This window comes from Callithrix jacchus, chromosome 7 (assembly GCF_049354715.1).
Source record: "Callithrix jacchus isolate 240 chromosome 7, calJac240_pri, whole genome shotgun sequence".
NCBI classification, from domain to species: domain Eukaryota; kingdom Metazoa; phylum Chordata; class Mammalia; order Primates; family Cebidae; genus Callithrix; species Callithrix jacchus.
Genome location: NC_133508.1, coordinates 120,259,029 through 120,274,519, shown reverse-complemented (window position 1 = coordinate 120,274,519; position 15,491 = coordinate 120,259,029). Strand labels below are relative to the sequence as shown.

The 15,491-nt window shown below is 37.1% G+C and overlaps 1 protein-coding gene across 1 annotated transcript in view; it reads left to right on the top strand.

The window, feature by feature from the left end:
• The window catches only part of LOC118143009 (uncharacterized), a 286,473-nt gene that overhangs the window by 261,846 nt on the left and 9,136 nt on the right, over window positions 1–15,491 (top strand). The window lies entirely within an intron of this gene.

Sequence of the window (15,491 nt, the reverse complement as noted above, 5' to 3'; positions counted from 1 at the left end):
TTCCAATCCAGCTAGGAGGTATAAATTTAAATTCTGGGCCCCCCAAGCTAAACTTCAGAAGGGATCTTTGTTAATTCAGATCTTCTGCAGTTGGAGTTCCCTTTTTTCATAAACTGCCCCATGCAATGCAATTTATGATTATATTTATACCAGTGAATAAAACATAATCTTTTTAAAAGAAAATTAAATTATTGTATTAATGATACAGGAATGTATGGGTTTCTTATTGCCCCTGGCTCTCCCATGTTTAGGTTTAAGTTCTTCCACTCAGTTCAAATTACATTAATGTTCTCCTTCCCTCTCTTCCTTAATCCATCTTACACATTTTGTCACGTGGTGTGGTGGTTATTAGTAGATTCTCTGGAGTCTGAAAGACCAAGATTGGAATATTAGCTCATTCATTTTAAACCCATTTGCCCTTGGGATGAATAACTTAATTTCTCTAATATGTGGTTTATTCATCTATGAAGTGGGGCTAATAATGGCAGCTGCTTCCTAGAATTCTAGTGAGGATCCAGTGAAAGAAGGTGTATAGACTGTCTAGCACAGTGGTTCACACAGCTCACACAGCAGTGTATATTAGCTGGTCTTCCTTCATAGGGGATGGCTTTAGGGAGAATGAACATAGCATAGTGATTAAGGGGAGGATCTTAAGTCTGATTTAAATCCTAACCCCACTGTATACCAGTTGTGTGACCTTATACACTTACCAATATCTCTGTGCCTCAGTTCCTTCATTTCTAAAATGGGACCAGTGGTAGAACCTGCCACATGAAGTTATTGTGAAGATTAAATGATTGGCAAATAGTAAGTTGTTTTATAGAGTTTATTAAATAAACCTATAAAATACTTGGTCCAACACTTCCCCATCTCAATTCGGTTCAACCTTTGATAGAGTTTGGCTCTTTTCCCACCCAAATCTCATCTCAAATTGTAATTCCTATGTCTGGAAGGAGGGACCTGGTGGGGGGTTGATTGGTTTATGGGGGCAGTTTCCCACATGCTGTTCTCATGATATTGATTGAGTTCTCATGAGATCTGATGGTTTAAAAATGTTTGGCATTTCCCATTTATTCTTCTCTCTCCTGCCACCATGTAAGACATGCTTTGCTTCCCCTTTACCATCTGCCATGATTATAAGTTTCCTGAGGCCTTCTTACCCATGGGTAACTGTGAATCAATTAAACCTCTTTTCTTTATATATTACCCAGTCTCAGGTAGTTCTTTATAGCAGTGTGAAAACTGGCTAATACAGCCTTCCTGTTCATGTTCCATTGTTGTCCATATCATTTATGGACATGGCATTACTCTTTTATATGGTTGTTTGGAGAAAATCATGGTATTACTCTTTGATAGGGAAATACTCAATCAGGCTCTTTCTATGTGGAGAAACTCACAGAGGTGTCTTGTGTGACAAACTGGCCATTTAAGATAACCAAGGTAGCCAGAGAGTTATGCATTCATGCTTTATAGGCTGCTGTCAAATGCTAAGCTCTGGAAATTCTTCCTTTCTAATTCCACTTATTCATAGTGGGATCTTCATTATTCTGTAGCCTCGGCCCCTATAAAGAAGTGTAGCACATATAGGGAATGGGGCACGTACTATTGGGATGCTTCTTGTAGTACTTTCAGCCTAGATGCCATTGTGTTTCCATCACAAACAACAGAGAAACAAGAAGAGAACCTTCTCTCTTGGAGAAAACTATCTGATTGTTGAACATCAGGCACATTTTCTTAACATTGCACTGGCCAATCTTCCATGCACAGTAGTATGATTTGGCTTGTCACCCAAAATCTGATCTTGAATTGTAATCCCCATAATCCTCATGTATCATGTATCAGGTGGAAACTGCCCCTGAATCATGAGGGGCATTAAACCTCTTTCTTTTATAAATTACCCAATTTAAGGTAGTTCTTTATAACAGTATAAAAACAGACTAATATAGCAATAAGAAAGACTAGAAAGTTTTATTTTATTCTGAATAATTATGAGGTCTGCTAATAATCACAATTTGATAGAGAAGAATGGGAGAATAGACACTGGTGATGTTTATTGATTTTCAGAATTGGCACCATAATATCTAGCTCATTTGCCTACCAGTTTGCTACAAAGAGTTATAAAAAGTAAAAAAAAAAAATAAGAACACCTAATATTTGTCAAATGTGGGCTATATACTGTGTACCAGGAGATACCCATTTTCATCTTCACAACAGTCTTGTGAGGCAGATTTCATTAGTCACATATAAAGATGAAAGCAATCAATCTAGTTGGGCATGGTGGCTCATGTCCATAATCCCAGAACGTTGGGAGGTCAAAGCAGGAGGATTGCTTGAGCCCAGGAGTTGGAGATCAGCCTGAGTAACATGGTGAAACCGCATCCCTACAAAAAAAAAAATTACCTGGGCATGGTGGTACATACCTGTGATCTCAGATACTTTGGAGGCTGAGGTGGGAAGATTGCTTGAGGCCTGGAGATTGAGACTAGTGAGCTATGATCCTGCCACTGCATTCCAACCTAGGTGACAGAATGAGACCCTGTCTCAAAACAAACAAACGCACACACACACACAAAACAGTGTGACTGAAGAGGGAAGAAAGGCTTGAGTTTCAAAACCAATGGATACTGAATACTATTGTCTATATTAATATCTTTCCTGGCAATAGAAAAATGTAGACAACAACTTCTGTGGTAACTGCTCAACTCAGTCCCCATTCTTTCAAAACTGCAAGTCACACCTTAGCCCATACTCTGGATCTGTTAACAGTATATGTTACGTATGACCCCACACCCCTGGATGGGAGGTAAATGGATGGGTTGGGAAGGTTCTCTTGGCTAAAGACAAATTCTTTCTGAGCAGTTGGTAAATGAGGGTGAGAGACTGTTAGCCACTTTAGGTTTCAAAATGCCAATTTGCTTTTCAGTATGTGAAGAGATGAAGGCAGCTGGACTGTAGAGAGACAAAGTTGAGCACACATGTGAAGAGGAACAAAGATATAGGATGGAGAATTTGAGTGCCCTGGGTACCCTAAGGCTTTTTGCTTCCTGATTCTTTCATTTCTTTCCTCTTTGCTTTCCCTGGCTCAATTTTATTTCTGTTACTAAATGTAATGCAATGAACCTTAACTAATTCAAGAGGAAACAGAATATTAAGAGAAGCAAAGTGGAAGAAGAACTTCTAAATCAGTCTAGTGCTGTACAAAAATGAGGCAGGAAACCAAGTCCCTCTCCAGAGATCCAAAGCAGCCCTGTTGTTTATACCCTTCCTTACAGTCCCAGTTTGGAGTGGAGAATAGTTTCCTCACTTCTTGGGTCACTGATAACAGTATCTGAGCACAGAAGCTTCTTCCAGAAAAGTGTTCTGGAATCTTTGCACTGCAAGATATTTGAAATGGAACTGTACAAGCTTACCAACAGAGTCTCACTATTCATAGTGTAATGGGAACAACAGGACTCCCCGTGCATCTCTTTGGCCAGGGCCATCAAGAAGATATAAAGCCTGAAACGAAAGTTTCTTGAAATAGTATGCATGAAGATAATCTTTTCCCTTGGCACTTTTCCACAAGCCTTCGACCATTCTGTGCACTGAATTTCTTTCCATATGTTTTTCATTCATTTACATTTAAGATAAAAACTATTGGCTCTGAGAACCATTTGATGAGTGGTGATTCTTTTCATTGTGATCTCAGCCCAGTGATGATGCATATCATCCATACAATGTTCCAGGAAAGTGGAATCATTCATGATGCCATCTGAAGTCATCACTTGGTAATAACAGACTTGCATAATTCCTTTTTCTTTCTAGCAAAAATGTTTGAAATAAAATCAATATCTGTTTCTTTTTGCTATATTTTGAATTCATTTATTGTAAGTTTATTTACTGAAAAACAAAGACATGTTGTTTAATATTTGGAAATCATACTTATATCAATTGCTGCTTCTAAGAACTATAAGGCACAATCCAAATCTTTTAAATTAATTTTGGCATCTCTTACCTTAGTTTATTTTCTAGAAAAAAATGGTTAATTTATTTTAATTATTAGAAGCATTGAAAAACTCTTTCAATATGGTCATATTTATGTTACATTGAGCCACCTGACAGGCAATTACTTCAATTCTTTTCCTGATGAGTTGTATCACATTAACATTCAAAATGCAGGCATAAAGCAAAGTAGAAAAGCAGCCACTAGTGTAAAATATTTGAGCCACTTACTCTAATATCTACCTGCTCATATCCTTCTTTGATGAAATGTAATTTCTCTCTTGCCTTCTGTGAAGCTGTGTCTGTCTACCTGGTGCCAAAATATCAAGTTATTTTCATGAGACAGTCCAAAAATAAATGAAAAGAATTCATTTACCAAGTTCTATAGTGACATATAGCCATATGTTTCTTCTTGACTGGGATTCTATATAAAGAGTTTGCCTAGATATAAAGATAAAATAGATATGGTCTTGGAGAAACTAGCTTCATCATTTAAGAAATATATATATATATATATATTCCTGAGCCTTCACTGAAACTGTCCCACTTGGGTTTTTAGAATGACAAAAGACATATTTTGCCTCATTTGCCTGTGAAAATATGCCTTTTTGAGAGCATGGAAGACCTATATTATTTGAAGTGCAACTTGATAAGTATTTCATTTTTTATGAACCCCAGGAAAAGAAATTTATTCCATTTTTACAAATAGTAAAGTATTTTTTATTCCTAAAATCATCTCTATTCAACAGAAATTGGAATCATATACTTCGTATATCCTGTCTAGATGGAGAATTATTCATAAAAGATAGCAGAATACATTTTTTCTTATGAGAATTATTAGAGCTAACATTGAGGGTTTATTAGGAGCTGGCTATTTTGCAAATATTATCTCATCTAATATTTTCCTAACTTGAAATGTCCAGTTACCAACCCCATTTTACAAATGAGAAAATGAAATTGTAGAGTTTAAATAATCTGCCTGTAATCACATAGCTAGCAAAAGAAAGAGCTGAGATGTAAACTCAAGTTCCATCAAATTCTAAAAGCTTTGGTAGTAATTGTCCAAAGGTATATCTATTATGAGTTTCAAAAAACACCATTAAGGAGAAGAGATGCCAAGATGCCAGGCATGGTCCCACCACTTACTTGTAAAGTGGGCTTGAGAAAGCTACCCTACTTATACGTATATTTTTTTTCCTTTTATAACACAGGGATAATAATACCTTCTGTGCCTGAGAGGGTCAGAGGAGATTGTTTCTGCAAATGTACTTTGAATCTGCCAAGTACTCTTCACTGGCAAGATAGAACTATTAAGCTCATCTGCATCTTAAATGTTAGAACTTGACAGTGTGTATCTGCTGCTAGGGTGACAGATGAGAACCAGTGAGCTCTGGGCAGCAGGGTTGTGCATTCTTTTTCAGTGAGAAGTGATTGGTACTGATTGCTCCAGCTTTTCAAGTCATCTGTAGGAATAGAAAATATTGTTGTGTTTTATTGGAGGAAACAAGATACAGTTTCAGAGTATTCACATTCTCATCAATTTCTCTTGAAAAACATATAATTACACAATGGCTGTATCTGAATCCTGAGTGTGAAGAGTGAGAGATGGAATTGCAGAAAGCTGTAAGATGTGATGAGTATGGTGGAAGATGTGGATTTACATCCATTTCCTTTCCGGAAATGATGGCTTCATTTTCTGAAAGAGAAATGATAATGATAGTTTATATAAGAGAAATAGACTGTTCCTAAGACATCTTGAAAGATATTTTTATTCAGAATAAGAAGTGGTTTCAGAACTAATCATAGATCTAATTTCTGTCAACTTTAATGTTTAGAAAAGATCATCAGATGAGCTAATTTTAGTATTGGTATTCTCTTTCTGTCTCTATATAGGTGTGTAAATATATACATACATGAAAATATGTATATGTACATGTACACTTAGAGAAAAGGTTTGATAGCCACCTCTCAATGAGCACTTATTGAGAGCTCTTATTGAGAGCCCTTAAGGGTTTTTCTTCTGTTACGTTATTTAATCTTCCCAACAACGTTGTGATTTTTTTTTTTATTACCAGATGAAAGGCAGAGGCTTGGAGAGGCCAGTGACCTCCACCCATTACCTCTCCCAATAACTGTAATAGAGAACCAACTGTGTACCAGACATTCTGCATACATTATCTCCTGTCCTCAGAGCAACACTGTTAGACTGTTAATATGGTTGGCTTTTTTTTTTCCATTGCAGGCACTAATTCACTGAAGACTTTAAAAAATAACCCAAGTCATATACGACTATGAGTTACACAGCTAAGAATCTATAGTATGCTGGGCCAACTTCAAAGGCCAAGTCCACAAATGATGGCACAGATTATGTATGGTCAAGTTCATTGGTTATTGGCATAATTTAGTTCCTTGAAACGTCACCCTCGGGAGGCCACTGAAGTTTCCTGTCATGTGCTGTTCTCTACTACAGAGAAATTTGCCTCCCTAAGGACAGCAAAAGATTGTCTCTCTCCAGTGTGTTAAAATAGTCTTATATAACACAGTGCTATCAAGGGAATGACAGAGCATTGCCTTTGGCACTTAATATAACCTTATCAAGGGAATGACATCTTACTTGATCAAGTCCTTTTGGACAAAGGCAAGACCGTTTCCACTACACTCAAGGAGAGGGCATTATACAAGGATGTGACTCACCGAGGGTCACTTTAGGGTATGTCTGCAAAAGTTAGTTCATCAAATAATTCTAGCCTGATTAGAAAGATTATGTAACCTAATCTCTGTTATTCTGTCTTACATTATTATGTAAACAATACAAAGAGTTGAAGGCTCAAAAAAAATTCTCTTTATTAAGTTATATTAAAGTTATGTGCCAACATACTCTAAATGTTTTCATTGTCACTATTTTCCCAAGTATATTGTCCTTGATAATTATTGGGCATGTAAAATTGAAAGTTTTCACAAGAATCACTAATTATTGCAGCATTTTAACCTTTAAATGATAAACATTTATACTTCAAATGACATATAATTTACCATATAAAATGCAGGAGATTTTCATCTAAGTCATATCTAAAATGGTTGCCTTTTTAAAAAATGAACGTTTGGATATTAAAAATAAATTCAAATAGTATATCTTGTTCCTATGAAGATAGTTAAAGTGATTATTTCATTTTATTTATTTATTTTTTATTTTTATTTTTTGAGACGGAGTTTCGCTCTTGTTACCCAGTCTGGAGTACAATGGCGTGATCTCGGCTCACCGCAACCTCCGCCTCCTGGGTTCAGGCAATTCTCCTGCCTCAGCCTCCTGAGTAGCTGGGATTACAGGCACGCGCCACCATGCCCAGCTAATTTTTTGTATTTTTAGTAGAGACGGGGTTTCACCATGTTGACCAGGAGGGTCTCGATCTCTTGACCTCGTGATCCACCTGCCTCAGCCTCCCAAAGTGCTGGGATTACAGGTTTGAGCCACTGCACTCGGCCGATTATTTCATTTTTTAAAAAAATATTTTTTATCTATCTTTTTTTTAAAATAAAATAGAGATCGGATACCACTATTTTGCCTACGATGGTCTTGAACTCCTGGTCTCAAGTGATCCTCCCACCTCGACCTCCCAAAGTACTGGGATTACAGGCATTAGCTACCTCACCTCACCACAGTGACTATTTAGGATAAAAAACTATAATCCATTAGCATAGATAATACAAAATTACAGAGATGATAGATAAAATGCTGAAGTAGGCTAGTCAGCTTCTCAGATGATGACTTTAAAATTAGAAGCAATATCAAGGCCAGGTGTGGAGGCTCATGCCTGTAATCACAGTAATTTTGGAGGCCGAGGTGGGCAGATCCCCTGAGGTTGGGAGTTCTAAACTAACCTGGCCAACATGGAGAAACCACATCTCTGCTAAAAATACAAAATTAGCTGGGTGTGGTGGCACATGCCTGTAATCCCAGCTACTTGAGAGGCTGAGGCAGGAGAATTGCTTGAACCCGGGAGGTGGTGGTTGCAGTGAGCTAAGATCATGTGCCATAGCAGTACCTAAGCTAAAGCCATTCTTTCTTCAATGCTATGTCTGCTGACTTTTCACTCATGGTGCTTTAGAATTGTTATTCTATCTATAGTTTGAATCAATTTTTCATTCTTAATTTTATTTACTTTTGTCTTCTATCATTTCTCTGGATTAATTTCATAAAAGATTTGTCTATTATATTAGTTTTGTTCAAGAATTACCTTTGAACTTTGTTATTAAACTTCTCTCTGCCTTAGTTTCTTTTCTTGTAACAAGGGAGATAAAAATAGAGATAATCTCATAGGGTTGTTCTGAGGAGTAAATAAAGTAATATATATAAATATATAATGCACTTAAATTAGTTTCTGGTTTATCACATACCAAGTATTATGTGTTAGTGATATCAGCAGCATCACCATCATTAATTCATTTTCTATTTCAATGACTTTCATTCTTTTATTTCTTCTACTCTATCATATCCTGTGTTGTTTCTTTTCTTAAGTTAACTCTTCAGCTCTTTAATTTTTTAGCATTTCTTTTGTTTGAATATGAGCATTTAAAGCTATAAATGTTGTTGTAGCCACTTCTTCAGTTACATTGCACACGTTATGGCACTTTGTCATTTCCTTATCTTTCAGACCTAAGTGTTTTACATTTATAATAATATTTATTCTATAACCCCAAAGTTATTTATGTTTGACTTTTTAAATCTAGCAAATGCATTGTGTTAGACAATCTTTATACTGATTTCCAATTTAATTTCACTTTGGCCAGAGAAGATCTGTATGACATCTCTTTCTTATGAAATTACCTTTCATAATTTCTTAAAATTACACTTTCTTGATGAACTAAAATCTGCTTAATTTTATAAAGAAGTTTTAAAAATATTAGAACTTTTTAGTTGTCCTTATTTGATAAACTACAAAAAATGAGTGGATTAACATAATGCAGTTTTATTTCCTACTCATGTGAAAGTCTAGAGAAGATATTGGTAGGTACTTCAAGCAGTAAATCAGGATTCAGGTAGTTCCTTCATTTAACACATGTGACATAAGGTCAGTTTGTAAGTAAGCTCCATTTTGTGTAGCTATGAGGGAAACATTATGGACACTATCTTACTTACATATCCACAGGTAATTATAAGAGGAGCTGAGAAATGTAGTCTAGCTAGGTGCCAAGAAAGAGAGGCAGTGGATTTCGTTGATTACTTACAACACAACCCCTGTTCTGATTTTTTTAACTCTACAAATTAGACATTTTACATAAAGAATTACAAACACTGTTTGTTTAGATTTCCCTACCTGTTTACTAAGATCCTTGCTCATTCGCTTCTTAATCTTAGGCTTTCTGTACTAGCCACAATAGGCAGGTTAGGTTGAGGCAATAAATTAACCTGAAATCTCGGGAATCAGAATCAAAAATATATTTTTCACTCATATCACATGTAAAACAAGGCTGCTGCTCCTCAACATCAGTCAGGCACCCAAGCCAATGAAGACTCTATCATGCTATCCTAGGATTACATGTGCCACCAGTCCCATAAGCCCCTTCTTCTCATGGCTCGTTAGTCAGAACCTGTAGTATGGTCTCCATCTGGCTATAGTGACCTCCTAGGGAAAATGGGAGTTGAGGGGTGAACACACAGTCTGTTTCTGCCACACTTCCCTTCTGGTTTCATTTTTTCCTTTCCTTTAGAAATATTCTCTGAAGGCCAGGCGTGGTGGCTCATGCATGTAATCCCAGCACTTTGCGAGATTGAGGTGGGTGGATAATTTGAGGTCAGGAGCTCAAGACCAGCCTGGTCAAACATGGTGAAACCCCGTCTCTACTAAAAATACAAAAATTATCTGGGTGTAATGGCAGGTGCCTGTAATCCCAGCTACTCAGGAGACTGAGGCATGAGAATGGCTTGAACTGAACCCAGGAGTCAGAAGTTGCAGTGAGCCGAGATTGTGCCACTGAACTCTAGCATAGGCAATAGAGCAAGACTCAGTCTCAAAAAAAAAAAAGAAAAGAAAGAAATATTCTCTGAAAAATGTCTGTTGTTTGTAAGCACTCTTGTTTCTCTGAATATATTCTTATTTATCTTCATTACTTAAATAGAGATAATTTTGTTGGACTCACAATTACATGTTCGTCGTTATTTACTTTTGATACCTTGAAAATGTTACTCAGTTGTCTTTCCACTTGCATTGGGTATCTAGAAGTTATAAGACATTGTACTCTTTTTATCCTGTAACTTTTAAATTTACAAATCTTTACCGCAATAGGTATGTATGTCATATTAATTATATTTGGAACTCAATGGACCTTTTTGAAATTTAAAGTTTTATCCTCAGTTCAGTGAACTACTAGTCCATTATTTGGACATTATTTCTCATCTGTTCTGTTTTGTCCCCTAGTAATTATGTTATTCATACATTATGTATCCCAGATCTCACTTCCATATCTCATATTATTTTCCTCACATTTTCCATTTCTTTGTAAATATTTCTGCATTGGTGTTTACTTCTTCAACCTGATTGTCTGACTGCTGCGAATTCCTGCTGTTTAATTGTATCCCTCTAACATGTGTTGAAGTGCTAACCCTCAATGTGATGGTATTTGGAGATGAGGGCTTTGAGTGATAATTGGGTAGGGTGTTAAGATGAGGTCATGAGAACATATCCCCCTTATGATGGGATAAGTGCACTTATAAGAAAAGGAAGAAAGACCAGCTCTTTCTCTCATACCTGCTCCCTCTACCTGTAAGGACACAGGAAGAGGTCCATGTGTAATTCAGGAAGATAGCCTTCACCAGAACCTAACCATGCTGCATTCTTATCTCAGACTTCCAGTCTCCAGAGCTGTAAGACAGTAAATCTCAGTTGTTTAAGCAATGGAGTATCTTTTTTATGAATATTATAAATAATAATATATAATAAAATAATATATTTATTATTTAGTATTTTATTAGCCTACATGACTAATACACTTATTATGTTGTCATTCTTTAAACCTATCACATCTCTTCTCTCTTTCTTCTCACTAAGGGCAACTCACCATACTTTTCTGAGCATAAAACTATCAGAGAGAATTTCTTCCTTTTAGGACAAAACCTTTGTGCAGATTACTCTGCTGCACCCCTTTTTTCACTTTTGTCCCTATTTCAGTGGCCAAAATTTCTGTTTGTGCTATAAATTCTAATACCTCCACGTATTGGTTATTCGTTTTCTGTTATCATTAATTTTTCTCTATTCTGGGATACCAGGGATACCAACGTACTATGATAGGAAGGAATATAGTAGTAGTTCTGGAGTCAGACTATGTGGATTCAAAAGCTTAGTTGCCAATTTCTAGCCATGTGACCTTATAAAATTACATTTGCTAAATATAATTCTCATCTAATAAGTACTAATACTAGTACTTACCTCTTAATATTGTTGAGTAAATAATTTATTAATCTTAAGCAATGGACATAGTGCCTGACACATAGCACTCAATAAAGCTTAACATTGATTTAGTCAATTTTCACACTGCTGATAAAGACATACCAAGACTGGGCAACTTACAAAAGAAAGAGGTTTAAGTGGACTTACAGTCCCACATGGCTGGGAAAAACCTCACAATCATGACAGTAGGCAAGGAGGAACAAGTCATATCTTACGTAAATGAGAGGCAGGCAAAGAGAGAGAGCTTGTGCAGGGGAACTTCTCTTTAAAACATTCAGATCTCGTGAGACTTATTCACTCTCATGACAACAGCACAGGAAAGACATCCCCCATAATTCAATTACCTCCCACTTGGGTCTTCCCAGAAAACTTGGGAATTCAAGATGAGATTTGGGTGGGTACACAGCCAAACCATATCATTCTACCCCTGGCCCCTCCCAAATCTCAAGTTCTTCATTTCAAAACCAATCATGCCTTCCCAGTAGTCCCCCAAAGTCTTAACTCATTTCAGCATTTTCTCAAAAGTCTACAGTCCAAAGTCTCATCTGAGACAAGTCAAATCCCTTTCATCTGTGAGCCTGTAAAATCCAAGACAGGTTAGTTACTTCCTAGATACGATGGGGGTCCAGAAATTGGGTAAATACAGCCATTCCAAATGGGAGAAATTGGCCAAACAAAGGGGCTACAGGCTGCATAAAGTCTGAAATCCAGTGGGGCAGTCAAATCTTAAAGCTCCAAAATGATCTCCTTTGACCCTATGTCTCATATCCAGGTCACAGTGATGCAAGAAGTGGGCTCCCATGGCCTTGGGCAGCTGCTGCCCTGTGGCTTTGCAGGGTATAGCCCCCCCTCCTGGCTGCTTTCATGAACTGTCTTTGAGTGTCTACAGCTTTTCCAGGTACACAGTGCAAGCTGTTCAAGGATCTACCATTCTGTGGTCTGGAGGACAGTGGCCCTCTTCTCACAGCTTCACTAGGCATTGCCCCGGTAGGGACTCTGTGTGGGTGGTTCCATACCATGTTTTCTTTCCTTCCTCACTGCTCTAGCAGAGGTTCTCCATGAGAGCCCTGCCCCTGCAGCAAACTTCAGCTTGGGCATCTAAGCATTTCCATACATGCTCTGAAAACTAGGCAGAGATTCCCAAACCTCAGTTCTTCACTTCTGTGCGCCAGCAGACCCAACACTATGTGGAAGCTGCCAAGTCTTGGGGTTTGCACTCTCTGAACCCATGGCTCAAGCTCTATGTTGGCCCCTTTCAGCCACAACTGGGGCAGCTGGGACACAGGGCGTGAAGTCCCTAGACTTCACGCAGCACAGAGACTTTGGGCTTGACCAACGAAATTATTTTTTCCTTCTAAACCTTCAGGCCTGTGATGGGAGGGGATGCCACAAAGGTCTCTGACATACCCTGAAGACATTTTCTCCATTGTCTTGGTGATTCACATTTGGCACCTTGTTACTTACAAAATTTCTGCAGCTGGCTTGAATTTCCCCTCAGAAAATGGGATTTTCTTTTCTATTGCATTGTCAGGCTTCAAATTTTCCAAACATTTATGCTGTGTTTCCCTTTTAAAACTAAATGCCTTTAACAGCACCAAAGTTACCTCTTAAAATTGCTGCTTAGAAATTTCTTCTGCTAGATATCCTAAATCATCTATCTCAAGTTCAAAGTGCCACAGATCTCCAGGGCAGGAGCAAAATGCCACCAGTCTCTTTGCTAAAATGTAACAAAAGTCATCATTGCTCTAGTTCCCAAGAAGTTACTCATTTCTATCTGAGACCACCTCAGCCTGGATTTCATTGTCCATAACTATCAGCATTTTGGTCAAAGCCATTCAACAAGTCTCTAGAAAGTTCCCAACTTTCCCACATTTTTCTATCTTATTCTGAGCCCTCCACGCTCTTCCAACCTCTGCCTGTAACCCAGTTCCAAAGTCACTTCTAGATTTTCAGGTATCCTTATAGCAACACCCCTCCTACGAGTACCAGTTTACTGTATTGTGCTGTTTTCATGCTGCTGATAAAGTCATATCCAAGATTGGGCAATATACAAAAGAAAGAGGTTTAATTAGACCTACAGTTCCATGTGGCTGGGAAAGCCTCACAATCATGGCAGAAGGCAAGGAGGAGCAAGTCACATCTTACATGGATGGCAGCAGGCAAGGAGAGAGAGAGCCTGTATAGGGCAACTCCTCTTTTTTAAAACATTGAGATCTTATGAGACTTATTCAATATCATGAAAACAGCATGGGAAAGGTTTGCCCCATGATTCAGTTACCTCCCACCGGGTTCTTCCCATAACACATAGGAATTCAAGATGAGATTTGAGTGGAGACACAGCCAAACCATATCAAATATTTTGCCTTTTAAAAGGTGAAAATACTTGCACTTGACCCTGCAGAATGCCCTGATTCCTGCTCAATCGTGTACTCTATATCACATAAAAAATTGTCTCACAAGGAATTAATAGGAAGACTCAGAAAGAGAGTATAGATGCATTGTGAAAGCCTGGATTGAATAGATAAAAGAGAAAAGGTTCTGATATGATGATAAGCCCAAGCAAAGATTAAAAAACAACAACAACTAAAATTTGACTCAGATGTGGGAAAAAAAATCTAGGTTTGGGATAGGGGAGATAGTGATTAAAAAATGCTAGCATGGAAAGTCAGTCAGAACATTTATTGACTTTTTTCTATATGTTTTTGAAAGCAAAAAAAAGGTCAATTATGTAAATTAATTGTAATCAAACAAGATTTAAGGTTTTTAAATTGGTTGCAGTATACCTTACATTCTATTATAATATGTAATACATGTAAGACTTATATGATATAAACCTGTTGTGACCACTTTGGTATTATCTATATTCCACTGTCTTCTAGATGTTCAACTTAAACAGTTAATATCAATATAAATATGTCAGAGAAGTTATAGAGAACTCACAAACTGTAATTTACACTGAACCCAAAAGAAGAAGCCTGATTATTATTTCAATGTCTGTTCACTGGCTGGAGATATTGTAAGCTAGAACATAAGATGAAGTTTTTAATTTTATACATTAAAAAATGTGATACACTTGCACAGTTCAACTAGTAGTACTCTTCCTTACCATTTTGTGTAAAATTACTTCCTGCTTGATCTCCTGCAATTCCAATACTTAGCAAAGAGCACGGGACATAGAAAGAACTCAATGAGTACATACTGAATGGTTGGCCTATGCCCTGGAGTGGATAATTTATTCTATGGTTTGGTAATTCTGGATTATTTATTACAGAAAGTAACAGAAATAAAATTATGCTAATGTTTAAAAATCACGTTAGTTTTATAAAAGTAAATAAAAGACAAAGAATTACTGAAAGGAACAACAAATATCCAAATTGTCAGGAAGTAAAAAAAAAAGAACAAAAATAAAAATAAAAGTTCCAAGAACTATGAAGGAATCTGAAAGAATAGAATTCAAGAAGAAAAGAAGAGTAATTAAAAGAAAACTGTAAGCAATAGAGATATAATATTTTTCACTTCTGGACAAAATGTCTGCCCATGTAGTTATTCATGTTCCCCCAGTTTGCACAGTCATTGTCTTAAGGCAATAAATCTCTCACTTTTTCTTGTAAAACTAACCCAGAAATAATAATTAAAGAAAAGAATGGAGACTAGGAGTCCTCTCTGGGCAAAGGCTTTTACTTTTTATGACTCTTGATGACTACTGAAACAAATTCCTTATCAAAATACACTTTTGTTTTTGCCTAGGTTCTATATTTTTCATTTTCGTTTTTTAATTTAATTTAATTTCCAGGATACATATGCAGGACATGCAGGTTTGTTACACAGGTAAACATGTGCCATGGTGGTTTGCTGTACCTATCAACCTCTCACCTAGATATTAAGCCCCGCATGCATTAGCTCTTTATCCTGATGTCTTCCCTTATGCACCGACCTCCTCCTCACTCACACACAGGCCCCAGTGTCTGTTGTTCCCCTCCTTGTGTCCCTGTGTTTTTATCCTTCAGCTTCTACTTAAAAGTGAGAACATTTGGTGGTCAATTTGTGTTCCTGTTTAGTTTGCAA